General features: G+C 44.9%; 11 non-coding genes across 11 annotated transcripts; all 11 read right to left on the reverse strand.

The window, feature by feature from the left end:
- Positions 1 to 54: 54 nt before the first annotated feature.
- Positions 55 to 175, reverse strand: LOC136872930 (U5 spliceosomal RNA). The gene has a single exon (XR_010860087.2). It is a non-coding gene; the product is annotated as a U5 spliceosomal RNA (small nuclear RNA).
- A 1,070-nt stretch (positions 176 to 1,245) lies between these two features.
- On the reverse strand, positions 1,246 to 1,366 carry LOC136872882 (U5 spliceosomal RNA). Its single transcript, XR_010860040.2, has one exon. It is a non-coding gene; the product is annotated as a U5 spliceosomal RNA (small nuclear RNA).
- Positions 1,367 to 2,429: 1,063 nt separating this feature from the next.
- LOC136872883 (U5 spliceosomal RNA) lies at positions 2,430 to 2,550 on the reverse strand. The gene has a single exon (XR_010860041.1). It is a non-coding gene; the product is annotated as a U5 spliceosomal RNA (small nuclear RNA).
- A 1,067-nt stretch (positions 2,551 to 3,617) lies between these two features.
- Positions 3,618 to 3,738, reverse strand: LOC136872932 (U5 spliceosomal RNA). The gene has a single exon (XR_010860088.2). It is a non-coding gene; the product is annotated as a U5 spliceosomal RNA (small nuclear RNA).
- A 1,069-nt stretch (positions 3,739 to 4,807) lies between these two features.
- LOC136872902 (U5 spliceosomal RNA) lies at positions 4,808 to 4,928 on the reverse strand. The gene has a single exon (XR_010860060.2). It is a non-coding gene; the product is annotated as a U5 spliceosomal RNA (small nuclear RNA).
- Positions 4,929 to 5,987: 1,059 nt separating this feature from the next.
- Positions 5,988 to 6,108, reverse strand: LOC137500707 (U5 spliceosomal RNA). The gene has a single exon (XR_011018210.1). It is a non-coding gene; the product is annotated as a U5 spliceosomal RNA (small nuclear RNA).
- Positions 6,109 to 7,166: 1,058 nt separating this feature from the next.
- Positions 7,167 to 7,287, reverse strand: LOC136872884 (U5 spliceosomal RNA). The gene has a single exon (XR_010860042.1). It is a non-coding gene; the product is annotated as a U5 spliceosomal RNA (small nuclear RNA).
- Positions 7,288 to 8,356: 1,069 nt separating this feature from the next.
- Positions 8,357 to 8,477, reverse strand: LOC136872885 (U5 spliceosomal RNA). The gene has a single exon (XR_010860043.2). It is a non-coding gene; the product is annotated as a U5 spliceosomal RNA (small nuclear RNA).
- Positions 8,478 to 9,558: 1,081 nt separating this feature from the next.
- LOC136872886 (U5 spliceosomal RNA) lies at positions 9,559 to 9,679 on the reverse strand. Its single transcript, XR_010860044.1, has one exon. It is a non-coding gene; the product is annotated as a U5 spliceosomal RNA (small nuclear RNA).
- Positions 9,680 to 10,747: 1,068 nt separating this feature from the next.
- On the reverse strand, positions 10,748 to 10,869 carry LOC136872941 (U5 spliceosomal RNA). Its single transcript, XR_010860097.2, has one exon. It is a non-coding gene; the product is annotated as a U5 spliceosomal RNA (small nuclear RNA).
- Positions 10,870 to 11,929: 1,060 nt separating this feature from the next.
- LOC137500719 (U5 spliceosomal RNA) lies at positions 11,930 to 12,050 on the reverse strand. Its single transcript, XR_011018221.1, has one exon. It is a non-coding gene; the product is annotated as a U5 spliceosomal RNA (small nuclear RNA).
- Positions 12,051 to 12,796: the final 746 nt, after the last annotated feature.

Here is a 12,796-nt window from a genome sequence, read left to right on the forward strand (position 1 = left end):
TAACTATTATATCGTCTGCACTACCGCTGGTTTTTGTTTCTTTACTATCTTAGGTCGGCCTTAACGGCTGGACCAAACAAAAAATTGTTCAAAAGACTCATCAAAATGTTCCCCTCCACGGAAATCTTTAGTAAAAGGCGAAAGATTTATTCGTTTTGAAGGGAAACCAGAGCTATGGTGCGCCCAGTTAATTTTCCTTAAGAACAGTGTGATAACGCTGTTTGCATGCGAGAGATTACAATCCAATGCAGCACTCCACCTCACTGTTACTTTGAACCGCCAACGATATGTATTTCGTTTTCCTGGTCTCTATAAAAGACACCGTTGTTGCTCTTCCTTGTAGCTATTCCATTTTCACTAACACGGTATTACGTAAAAACCACGATGTTTATTTATTTCTCTTTCCTTTCGGAGGAAGACAACAACAAAAACGGGCCAGCACGAACTCAGCACGGAAACACACACACACACACACACACAGCGCGAACGCACTGTCGACTACCAACAATTACCCGCCCGAGATACCTACAATATTATTGGCGTATTCGCAGGAGTCAACCCAATCGTAAACTGTTCCTTCCTTACCCTGGCGGCTAAGACTGGGGCGAGGAACCTCGCCGCGCGTCCTCATAGTTTCCCCTGCTCCACCAACAGATTGCGCAAAATGGCCTGTCTGCGCCACGCCGTCAAATGAGCCCACATCGCCTAAACTGTGCAACTCTTCAAGAGACACCTCCCTTCCCAGGCCGCCGGAGCGCACTCCTCCTCTGTCCTCGGCCGCCAAACTGTCAACACTGCGACCTTGTAACTACCACTAGCGCCTCCAGAACCCTCTTCTCTCACTAGCAAGAATCAGGTTCATCCCGCCAAATTCACTTCACTTCCGGGGAGGCTCTCGCTTCCTCTACTAGTCTTCGCTTCAAAATGTTTCTTTTGCAGTACGGTCGTGATCAGCCCACTATAAAACAAAACAAATGTAAGTTTAATATTCTTTATTCTATCGTCGTTTCCTACCCATAAAAGTATGTTTCCATTCTCTCTGCAATGTTAACCAATATTTGTGCGTGTACGTTAATAATAGTAGTAATAATAATAATAATAATAATAATAATAATATTTAAAAGAAAGCCCTTTTTCTCCTGGACAGAGCTTTTCCGCTACTGTTCTTAGTTCCTGTCATGGCAGGGGCTGTAAGTATTGTATCGTCTGCACTACCGCTAGTTTTTGTTTGTTTACTATCTTAGGTCCGCCTTAACGGCTGGACCAAACAAAAAATTGTTCAAAAGACTCATCAAAATGTTCCCCTCCACGGAAATCTTTAGTAAAAGGCGAAAGATTTATTCGTTTTGAAGGGAAACCAGACCTATGGTGCGCCCAGTTAATTTTCCTTAAGAACAGTGTGATAACGCTGTTTGCATGCGAGAGATTACAATCCAATGCAGCACTCCACCTCACTGTTACTTTGAACCGCCAACGATATGTATTTCGTTTTCCTGGTCTCTATAAAAGACACCGTTGTTGCTCTTCCTTGTAGCTATTCCATTTTCACTAAACACGGTATTACGTAAAAACAACGATGTTTATTTATTTCTCTTTCCTTTCGGAGGAAGACAACAACAAAAACGGGCCAGCACGAACTCAGCACGGAAACACACACACACACACACACACACACAGCGCGAACGCACTGTCGACTACCAACAATTACCCGCCCGAGATACCTACAATATTATTGGCGTATTCGCAGGAGTCAACCCAATCGTAAACTGTTCCTTCCTTACCCTGGCGGCTAAGACTGGGGCGAGGAACCTCGCCGCGCGTCCTCATAGTTTCCCCTGCTCCACCAACAGATTGCGCAAAATGGCCTGTCTGCGCCACGCCGTCAAATGAGCCCACATCGCCTAAACTGTGCAACTCTTCAAGAGACACCTCCCTTCCCAGGCCGCCGGAGCGCACTCCTCCTCTGTCCTCGGCCGCCAAACTGTCAACACTGCGACCTTGTAACTACCACTAGCGCCTCCAGAACCCTCTTCTCTCACTAGCAAGAATCAGGTTCATCCCGCCAAATTCACTTCACTTCCGGGGAGGCTCTCGCTTCCTCTACTAGTCTTCGCTTCAAAATGTTTCTTTTGCAGTACGGTCGTGATCAGCCCACTATAAAACAAAACAAATGTAAGTTTAATATTCTTTATTCTATCGTCGTTTCCTACCCATAAAAGTATGTTTCCATTCTCTCTGCAATGTTAACCAATATTTGTGCGTGTACGTTAATAATAGTAGTAATAATAATAATAATAATATTTAAAAGAAAGCCCTTTTTCTCCTGGACAGAGCTTTTCCGCTACTGTTCTTAGTTCCTGTCATGGCAGGGGCTGTAAGTATTGTATCGTCTGCACTACCGCTAGTTTTTGTTTCTTTACTATCTTAGGTCCGCCTTAACGGCTGGACCAAACAAAAAATTGTTCAAAAGACTCATCAAAATGTTCCCCTCCACGGAAATCTTTAGTAAAAGGCGAAAGATTTATTCGTTTTGAAGGGAAACCAGAGCTATGGTGCGCCCAGTTAATTTTCCTTAAGAACAGTGTGATAACGCTGTTTGCATGCGAGAGATTACAATCCAATTCAGCACTCCACCTCACTGTTACTTTGAACCGCCAACGATATGTATTTCGTTTTCCTGGTCTCTATAAAAGACACCGTTGTTGCTCTTCCTTGTAGCTATTCCATTTTCACTAAACACGGTATTACGTAAAAACCACGATGTTTATTTATTTCTCTTTCCTTTCGGAGGAAGACAACAACAAAAACGGGCCAGCACGAACTCAGCACGGAAACACACACACACACACACAGCGCGAACGCACTGTCGACTACCAACAATTACCCGCCCGAGATACCTACAATATTATTGGCGTATTCGCAGGAGTCAACCCAATCGTAAACTGTTCCCTCCTTACCCTGGCGGCTAAGACTGGGGCGAGGAACCTCGCCGCGCGTCCTCATAGTTTCCCCTGCTCCACCAACAGATTGCGCAAAATGGCCTGTCTGCGCCACGCCGTCAAATGAGCCCACATCGCCTAAACTGTGCAACTCTTCAAGAGACACCTCCCTTCCCAGGCCGCCGGAGCGCACTCCTCCTCTGTCCTCGGCCGCCAAACTGTCAACACTGCGACCTTGTAACTACCACTAGCGCCTCCAGAACCCTCTTCTCTCACTAGCAAGAATCAGGTTCATCCCGCCAAATTCACTTCACTTCCGGGGAGGCTCTCGCTTCCTCTACTAGTCTTCGCTTCAAAATGTTTCTTTTGCAGTACGGTCGTGATCAGCCCACTATAAAACAAAACAAATGTAAGTTTAATATTCTTTATTCTATCGTCGTTTCCTACCCATAAAAGTATGTTTCCATTCTCTCTGCAATGTTAACCAATATTTGTGCGTGTACGTTAATAATAGTAGTAATAATAATAATAATAATAATAATAATAATATTTAAAAGAAAGCCCTTTTTCTCCTGGACAGAGCTTTTCCGCTACTGTTCTTAGTTCCTGTCATGGCAGGGGCTGTAAGTATTGTATCGTCTGCACTACCGCTAGTTTTTGTTTCTTTACTATCTTAGGTCCGCCTTAACGGCTGGACCAAACAAAAAATTGTTCAAAAGACTCATCAAAATGTTCCCCTCCACGGAAATCTTTAGTAAAAGGCGAAAGATTTATTCGTTTTGAAGGGAAACCAGAGCTATGGTGCGCCCAGTTAATTTTCCTTAAGAACAGTGTGATAACGCTGTTTGCATGCGAGAGATTACAATCCAATTCAGCACTCCACCTCACTGTTACTTTGAACCGCCAACGATATGTATTTCGTTTTCCTGGTCTCTATAAAAGACACCGTTGTTGCTCTTCCTTGTAGCTATTCCATTTTCACTAAACACGGTATTACGTAAAAACCACGATGTTTATTTATTTCTCTTTCCTTTCGGAGGAAGACAACAACAAAAACGGGCCAGCACGAACTCAGCACGGAAACACACACACACACACACACACACACAGCGCGAACGCACTGTCGACTACCAACAATTACCCGCCCGAGATACCTACAATATTATTGGCGTATTCGCAGGAGTCAACCCAATCGTAAACTGTTCCTTCCTTACCCTGGCGGCTAAGACTGGGGCGAGGAACCTCGCCGCGCGTCCTCATAGTTTCCCCTGCTCCACCAACAGATTGCGCAAAATGGCCTGTCTGCGCCACGCCGTCAAATGAGCCCACATCGCCTAAACTGTGCAACTCTTCAAGAGACACCTCCCTTCCCAGGCCGCCGGAGCGCACTCCTCCTCTGTCCTCGGCCGCCAAACTGTCAACACTGCGACCTTGTAACTACCACTAGCGCCTCCAGAACCCTCTTCTCTCACTAGCAAGAATCAGGTTCATCCCGCCAAATTCACTTCACTTCCGGGGAGGCTCTCGCTTCCTCTACTAGTCTTCGCTTCAAAATGTTTCTTTTGCAGTACGGTCGTGATCAGCCCACTATAAAACAAAACAAATGTAAGTTTAATATTCTTTATTCTATCGTCGTTTCCTACCCATAAAAGTATGTTTCCATTCTCTCTGCAATGTTAACCAATATTTGTGCGTGTACGTTAATAATAGTAGTAATAATAATAATAATAATAATAATATTTAAAAGAAAGCCCTTTTTCTCCTGGACAGAGCTTTTCCGCTACTGTTCTTAGTTCCTGTCATGGCAGGGGCTGTAAGTATTGTATCGTCTGCACTACCGCTAGTTTTTGTTTCTTTACTATCTTAGGTCCGCCTTAACAGCTGGACCAAACAAAAAATTGTTCAAAAGACTCATCAAAATGTTCCCCTCCACGGAAATCTTTAGTAAAAGGCGAAAGATTTATTCGTTTTGAAGGGAAACCAGAGCTATGGTGCGCCCAGTTAATTTTCCTTAAGAACAGTGTGATAACGCTGTTTGCATGCGAGAGATTACAATCCAATGCAGCACTCCACCTCACTGTTACTTTGAACCGCCAACGATATGTATTTCGTTTTCCTGGTCTCTATAAAAGACACCGTTGTTGCTCTTCCTTGTAGCTATTCCATTTTCACTAAACACGGTATTACGTAAAAACCACGATGTTTTTTTATTTCTCTTTCCTTTCGGAGGAAGACAACAAAAAAACGGGCCAGCACGAACTCAGCACGGAAACACACACACACACACACACAGCGCGAACGCACTGTCGACTACCAACAATTACCCGCCCGAGATACCTACAATATTATTGGCGTATTCGCAGGAGTCAACCCAATCGTAAACTGTTCCTTCCTTACCCTGGCGGCTAAGACTGGGGCGAGGAACCTCGCCGCGCGTCCTCATAGTTTCCCCTGCTCCACCAACAGATTGCGCAAAATGGCCTGTCTGCGCCACGCCGTCAAATGAGCCCACATCGCCTAAACTGTGCAACTCTTCAAGAGACACCTCCCTTCCCAGGCCGCCGGAGCGCACTCCTCCTCTGTCCTCGGCCGCCAAACTGTCAACACTGCGACCTTGTAACTACCACTAGCGCCTCCAGAACCCTCTTCTCTCACTAGCAAGAATCAGGTTCATCCCGCCAAATTCACTTCACTTCCGGGGAGGCTCTCGCTTCCTCTACTAGTCTTCGCTTCAAAATGTTTCTTTTGCAGTACGGTCGTGATCAGCCCACTATAAAACAAAACAAATGTAAGTTTAATATTCTTTATTCTATCGTCGTTTCCTACCCATAAAAGTATGTTTCCATTCTCTCTGCAATGTTAACCAATATTTGTGCGTGTACGTTAATAATAGTAGTAATAATAATAATAATAATAATATTTAAAAGAAAGCCCTTTTTCTCCTGGACAGAGCTTTTCCGCTACTGTTCTTAGTTCCTGTCATGGCAGGGGCTGTAAGTATTGTATCGTCTGCACTACCGCTAGTTTTTGTTTCTTTACTATCTTAGGTCCGCCTTAACGGCTGGACCAAACAAAAAATTGTTCAAAAGACTCATCAAAATGTTCCCCTCCACGGAAATCTTTAGTAAAAGGCGAAAGATTTATTCGTTTTGAAGGGAAACCAGAGCTATGGTGCGCCCAGTTAATTTTCCTTAAGAACAGTGTGATAACGCTGTTTGCATGCGAGAGATTACAATCCAATTCAGCACTCCACCTCACTGTTACTTTGAACCGCCAACGATATGTATTTCGTTTTCCTGGTCTCTATAAAAGACACCGTTGTTGCTCTTCCTTGTAGCTATTCCATTTTCACTAAACACGGTATTACGTAAAAACCACGATGTTTATTTATTTCTCTTTCCTTTCGGAGGAAGACAACAACAAAAACGGGCCAGCACGAACTCAGCACGGAAACACACACACACACACACAGCGCGAACGCACTGTCGACTACCAACAATTACCCGCCCGAGATACCTACAATATTATTGGCGTATTCGCAGGAGTCAACCCAATCGTAAACTGTTCCTTCCTTACCCTGGCGGCTAAGACTGGGGCGAGGAACCTCGCCGCGCGTCCTCATAGTTTCCCCTGCTCCACCAACAGATTGCGCAAAATGGCCTGTCTGCGCCACGCCGTCAAATGAGCCCACATCGCCTAAACTGTGCAACTCTTCAAGAGACACCTCCCTTCCCAGGCTGCCGGAGCGCACTCCTCCTCTGTCCTCGGCCGCCAAACTGTCAACACTGCGACCTTGTAACTACCACTAGCGCCTCCAGAACCCTCTTCTCTCACTAGCAAGAATCAGGTTCATCCCGCCAAATTCACTTCACTTCCGGGGAGGCTCTCGCTTCCTCTACTAGTCTTCGCTTCAAAATGTTTCTTTTGCAGTACGGTCGTGATCAGCCCACTATAAAACAAAACAAATGTAAGTTTAATATTCTTTATTCTATCGTCGTTTCCTACCCATAAAAGTATGTTTCCATTCTCTCTGCAATGTTAACCAATATTTGTGCGTGTACGTTAATAATAGTAGTAATAATAATAATAATAATAATATTTAAAAGAAAGCCCTTTTTCTCCTGGACAGAGCTTTTCCGCTACTGTTCTTAGTTCCTGTCATGGCAGGGGCTGTAAGTATTGTATCGTCTGCACTACCGCTAGTTTTTGTTTGTTTACTATCTTAGGTCCGCCTTAACGGCTGGACCAAACAAAAAATTGTTCAAAAGACTCATCAAAATGTTCCCCTCCACGGAAATCTTTAGTAAAAGGCGAAAGATTTATTCGTTTTGAAGGGAAACCAGAGCTATGGTGCGCCCAGTTAATTTTCCTTAAGAACAGTGTGATAACGCTGTTTGCATGCGAGAGATTACAATCCAATGCAGCACTCCACCTCACTGTTACTTTGAACCGCCAACGATATGTATTTCGTTTTCCTGGTCTCTATAAAAGACACCGTTGTTGCTCTTCCTTGTAGCTATTCCATTTTCACTAAACACGGTATTACGTAAAAACCACGATGTTTATTTATTTCTCTTTCCTTTCGGAGGAAGACAACAACAAAAACGGGCCAGCACGAACTCAGCACGGAAACACACACACACACACACACACACACAGCGCGAACGCACTGTCGACTACCAACAATTACCCGCCCGAGATACCTACAATATTATTGGCGTATTCGCAGGAGTCAACCCAATCGTAAACTGTTCCTTCCTTACCCTGGCGGCTAAGACTGGGGCGAGGAACCTCGCCGCGCGTCCTCATAGTTTCCCCTGCTCCACCAACAGATTGCGCAAAATGGCCTGTCTGCGCCACGCCGTCAAATGAGCCCACATCGCCTAAACTGTGCAACTCTTCAAGAGACACCTCCCTTCCCAGGCCGCCGGAGCGCACTCCTCCTCTGTCCTCGGCCGCCAAACTGTCAACACTGCGACCTTGTAACTACCACTAGCGCCTCCAGAACCCTCTTCTCTCACTAGCAAGAATCAGGTTCATCCCGCCAAATTCACTTCACTTCCGGGGAGGCTCTCGCTTCCTCTACTAGTCTTCGCTTCAAAATGTTTCTTTTGCAGTACGGTCGTGATCAGCCCACTATAAAACAAAACAAATGTAAGTTTAATATTCTTTATTCTATCGTCGTTTCCTACCCATAAAAGTATGTTTCCATTCTCTCTGCAATGTTAACCAATATTTGTGCGTGTACGTTAATAATAGTAGTAATAATAATAATAATAATAATAATATTTAAAAGAAAGCCCTTTTTCTCCTGGACAGAGCTTTTCCGCTACTGTTCTTAGTTCCTGTCATGGCAGGGGCTGTAAGTATTGTATCGTCTGCACTACCGCTAGTTTTTGTTTCTTTACTATCTTAGGTCCGCCTTAACAGCTGGACCAAACAAAAAATTGTTCAAAAGACTCATCAAAATGTTCCCCTCCACGGAAATCTTTAGTAAAAGGCGAAAGATTTATTCGTTTTGAAGGGAAACCAGACCTATGGTGCGCCCAGTTAATTTTCCTTAAGAACAGTGTGATAACGCTGTTTGCATGCGAGAGATTACAATCCAATTCAGCACTCCACCTCACTGTTACTTTGAACCGCCAACGATATGTATTTCGTTTTCCTGGTCTCTATAAAAGACACCGTTGTTGCTCTTCCTTGTAGCTATTCCATTTTCACTAAACACGGTATTACGTAAAAACCACGATGTTTATTTATTTCTCTTTCCTTTCGGAGGAAGACAACAACAAAAACGGGCCAGCACGAACTCAGCACGGAAACACACACACACACACACACACACACACACACACACACAGCGCGAACGCACTGTCGACTACCAACAATTACCCGCCCGAGATACCTACAATATTATTGGCGTATTCGCAGGAGTCAACCCAATCGTAAACTGTTCCTTCCTTACCCTGGCGGCTAAGACTGGGGCGAGGAACCTCGCCGCGCGTCCTCATAGTTTCCCCTGCTCCACCAACAGATTGCGCAAAATGGCCTGTCTGCGCCACGCCGTCAAATGAGCCCACATCGCCTAAACTGTGCAACTCTTCAAGAGACACCTCCCTTCCCAGGCCGCCGGAGCGCACTCCTCCTCTGTCCTCGGCCGCCAAACTGTCAACACTGCGACCTTGTAACTACCACTAGCGCCTCCAGAACCCTCTTCTCTCACTAGCAAGAATCAGGTTCATCCCGCCAAATTCACTTCACTTCCGGGGAGGCTCTCGCTTCCTCTACTAGTCTTCGCTTCAAAATGTTTCTTTTGCAGTACGGTCGTGATCAGCCCACTATAAAACAAAACAAATGTAAGTTTAATATTCTTTATTCTATCGTCGTTTCCTACCCATAAAAGTATGTTTCCATTCTCTCTGCAATGTTAACCAATATTTGTGCGTGTACGTTAATAATAGTAGTAATAATAATAATAATAATAATAATATTTAAAAGAAAGCCCTTTTTCTCCTGGACAGAGCTTTTCCGCTACTGTTCTTAGTTCCTGTCATGGCAGGGGCTGTAAGTATTGTATCGTCTGCACTACCGCTAGTTTTTGTTTGTTTACTATCTTAGGTCCGCCTTAACGGCTGGACCAAACAAAAAATTGTTCAAAAGACTCATCAAAATGTTCCCCTCCACGGAAATCTTTAGTAAAAGGCGAAAGATTTATTCGTTTTGAAGGGAAACCAGAGCTATGGTGCGCCCAGTTAATTTTCCTTAAGAACAGTGTGATAACGCTGTTTGCATGCGAGAGATTACAATCCAATGCAGCACTCCACCTCACTGTTACTTTGAACCGCCAACGATATGTATTTCGTTTTCCTGGTCTCTATAAAAGACACCGTTGTTGCTCTTCCTTGTAGCTATTCCATTTTCACTAAACACGGTATTACGTAAAAACCACGATGTTTATTTATTTCTCTTTCCTTTCGGAGGAAGACAACAACAAAAACGGGCCAGCACGAACTCAGCACGGAAACACACACACACACACACACACACACAGCGCGAACGCACTGTCGACTACCAACAATTACCCGCCCGAGATACCTACAATATTATTGGCGTATTCGCAGGAGTCAACCCAATCGTAAACTGTTCCTTCCTTACCCTGGCGGCTAAGACTGGGGCGAGGAACCTCGCCGCGCGTCCTCATAGTTTCCCCTGCTCCACCAACAGATTGCGCAAAATGGCCTGTCTGCGCCACGCCGTCAAATGAGCCCACATCGCCTAAACTGTGCAACTCTTCAAGAGACACCTCCCTTCCCAGGCCACCGGAGCGCACTCCTCCTCTGTCCTCGGCCGCCAAACTGTCAACACTGCAACCTTGTAACTACCACTAGCGCCTCCAGAACCCTCTTCTCTCACTAGCAAGAATCAGGTTCATCCCGCCAAATTCACTTCACTTCCGGGGAGGCTCTCGCTTCCTCTACTAGTCTTCGCTTCAAAATGTTTCTTTTGCAGTACGGTCGTGATCAGCCCACTATAAAACAAAACAAATGTAAGTTTAATATTCTTTATTCTATCGTTGTTTCCTACCCATAAAAGTATGTTTCCATTCTCTCTGCAATGTTAACCAATATTTGTGCGTGTACGTTAATAATAGTAGTAATAATAATAATAATAATAATAATATTTAAAAGAAAGCCCTTTTTCTCCTGGACAGAGCTTTTCCGCTACTGTTCTTAGTTCCTGTCATGGCAGGGGCTGTAAGTATTGTATCGTCTGCACTACCGCTAGTTTTTGTTTCTTTACTATCTTAGGTCCGCCTTAACGGCTGGACCAACCAAAAAATTGTTCAAAAGACTCATCAAAATGTTCCCCTCCACGGAAATCTTTAGTAAAAGGCGAAAGATTTATTCGTTTTGAAGGGAAACCAGAGCTATGGTGCGCCCAGTTAATTTTCCTTAAGAACAGTGTGATAACGCTGTTTGCATGCGAGAGATTACAATCCAATGCAGCACTCCACCTCACTGTTACTTTGAACCGCCAACGATATGTATTTCGTTTTCCTGGTCTCTATAAAAGACACCGTTGTTGCTCTTCCTTGTAGCTATTCCATTTTCACTAAACACGGTATTACGTAAAAACCACGATGTTTTTTTTATTTCTCTTTCCTTTCGGAGGAAGACAACAACAAAAACGGGCCAGCACGAACTCAGCACGGAAACACACACACACACACACACACAGCGGGAACGCACTGTCGACTACCAACAATTACCCGCCCGAGATACCTACAATATTATTGGCGTATTCGCAGGAGTCAACCCAATCGTAAACTGTTCCTTCCTTACCCTGGCGGCTAAGACTGGGGCGAGGAACCTCGCCGCGCGTCCTCATAGTTTCCCCTGCTCCACCAACAGATTGCGCAAAATGGCCTGTCTGCGCCACGCCGTCAAATGAGCCCACATCGCCTAAACTGTGCAACTCTTCAAGAGACACCTCCCTTCCCAGGCCGCCGGAGCGCACTCCTCCTCTGTCCTCGGCCGCCAAACTGTCAACACTGCGACCTTGTAACTACCACTAGCGCCTCCAGAACCCTCTTCTCTCACTAGCAAGAATCAGGTTCATCCCGCCAAATTCACTTCACTTCCGGGGAGGCTCTCGCTTCCTCTACTAGTCTTCGCTTCAAAATGTTTCTTTTGCAGTACGGTCGTGATCAGCCCACTATAAAACAAAACAAATGTAAGTTTAATATTCTTTATTCTATCGTCGTTTCCTACCCATAAAAGTATGTTTCCATTCTCTCTGCAATGTTAACCAATATTTGTGCGTGTACGTTAATAATAGTAATAATAATAATAATAATAATATTTAAAAGAAAGCCCTTTTTCTCCTGGACAGAGCTTTTCCGCTACTGTTCTTAGTTCCTGTCATGGCAGGGGCTGTAAGTATTGTATCGTCTGCACTACCGCTAGTTTTTGTTTCTTTACTATCTTAGGTCCGCCTTAACGGCTGGACCAAACAAAAAATTGTTCAAAAGACTCATCAAAATGTTCCCCTCCACGGAAATCTTTAGTAAAAGGCGAAAGATTTATTCGTTTTGAAGGGAAACCAGCTTGCTTCAATGTTTTCATTCCCCACCCTGAAGGGGTGGGGCGGGCCACCTAGAGGGTGTCGCCCTCTCTCTGGCCAGGAGAGATGACGGGGTTGAGAAGGAGTGAAAAAAGAGGGAGATGGGGAAAAGGCGGTTTGAAATAGTAAAGGAGATGGGATAAAGGAAGTGTAGGTTCTCTAGCGCTTTATTGGCAGATTTGCATTTGCTGTGCTTTATTGACAAAGATACAATATATTAGATACAGAGCTTTACATGATGGTGTGACGGAAAAGATGGAGGGGGGAACCAGACCTATGGTGCGCGTCGTCGTCGTCGTCGTCCATGAGGTCATTTCATTCCTCCCGAAGGGGAGGCGGGCCATCAGCTGAACAAAGCAGCTCTTCGGCCATGAGAAAGAAGAAAATGTAACTGTAAGACATAATAAGAGAGTATGTATCGTACATACGTAAAGGACCGGGTTATAGCTGTGGCGCAGGGGGCCGTGAACCGCAAAGGGGCCCACAGGGCAGACCCACACCACACACACCGGGGCGGACCCCAACTGGGTACTTATTTATTGAGGAAGGAGGTGGTATATCTCGGGCGCGCAATAGCAGAACATAAAAGTGTTACAGAAAAGAGACAAATATTCACAAGTATTGTGGAGAAATAGGGAGGGGGTTCGAAAAGGAGGCATAAGGAGAAGGACAGGGGTAGTATTGAAGAAGGAGGTAGTACAGATTAGTCGTGAGATTCGTAACGGAAGTGGCCA

Source organism: Anabrus simplex, chromosome 4 (assembly GCF_040414725.1).
Source record: "Anabrus simplex isolate iqAnaSimp1 chromosome 4, ASM4041472v1, whole genome shotgun sequence".
Lineage (NCBI taxonomy): Eukaryota > Metazoa > Arthropoda > Insecta > Orthoptera > Tettigoniidae > Anabrus > Anabrus simplex.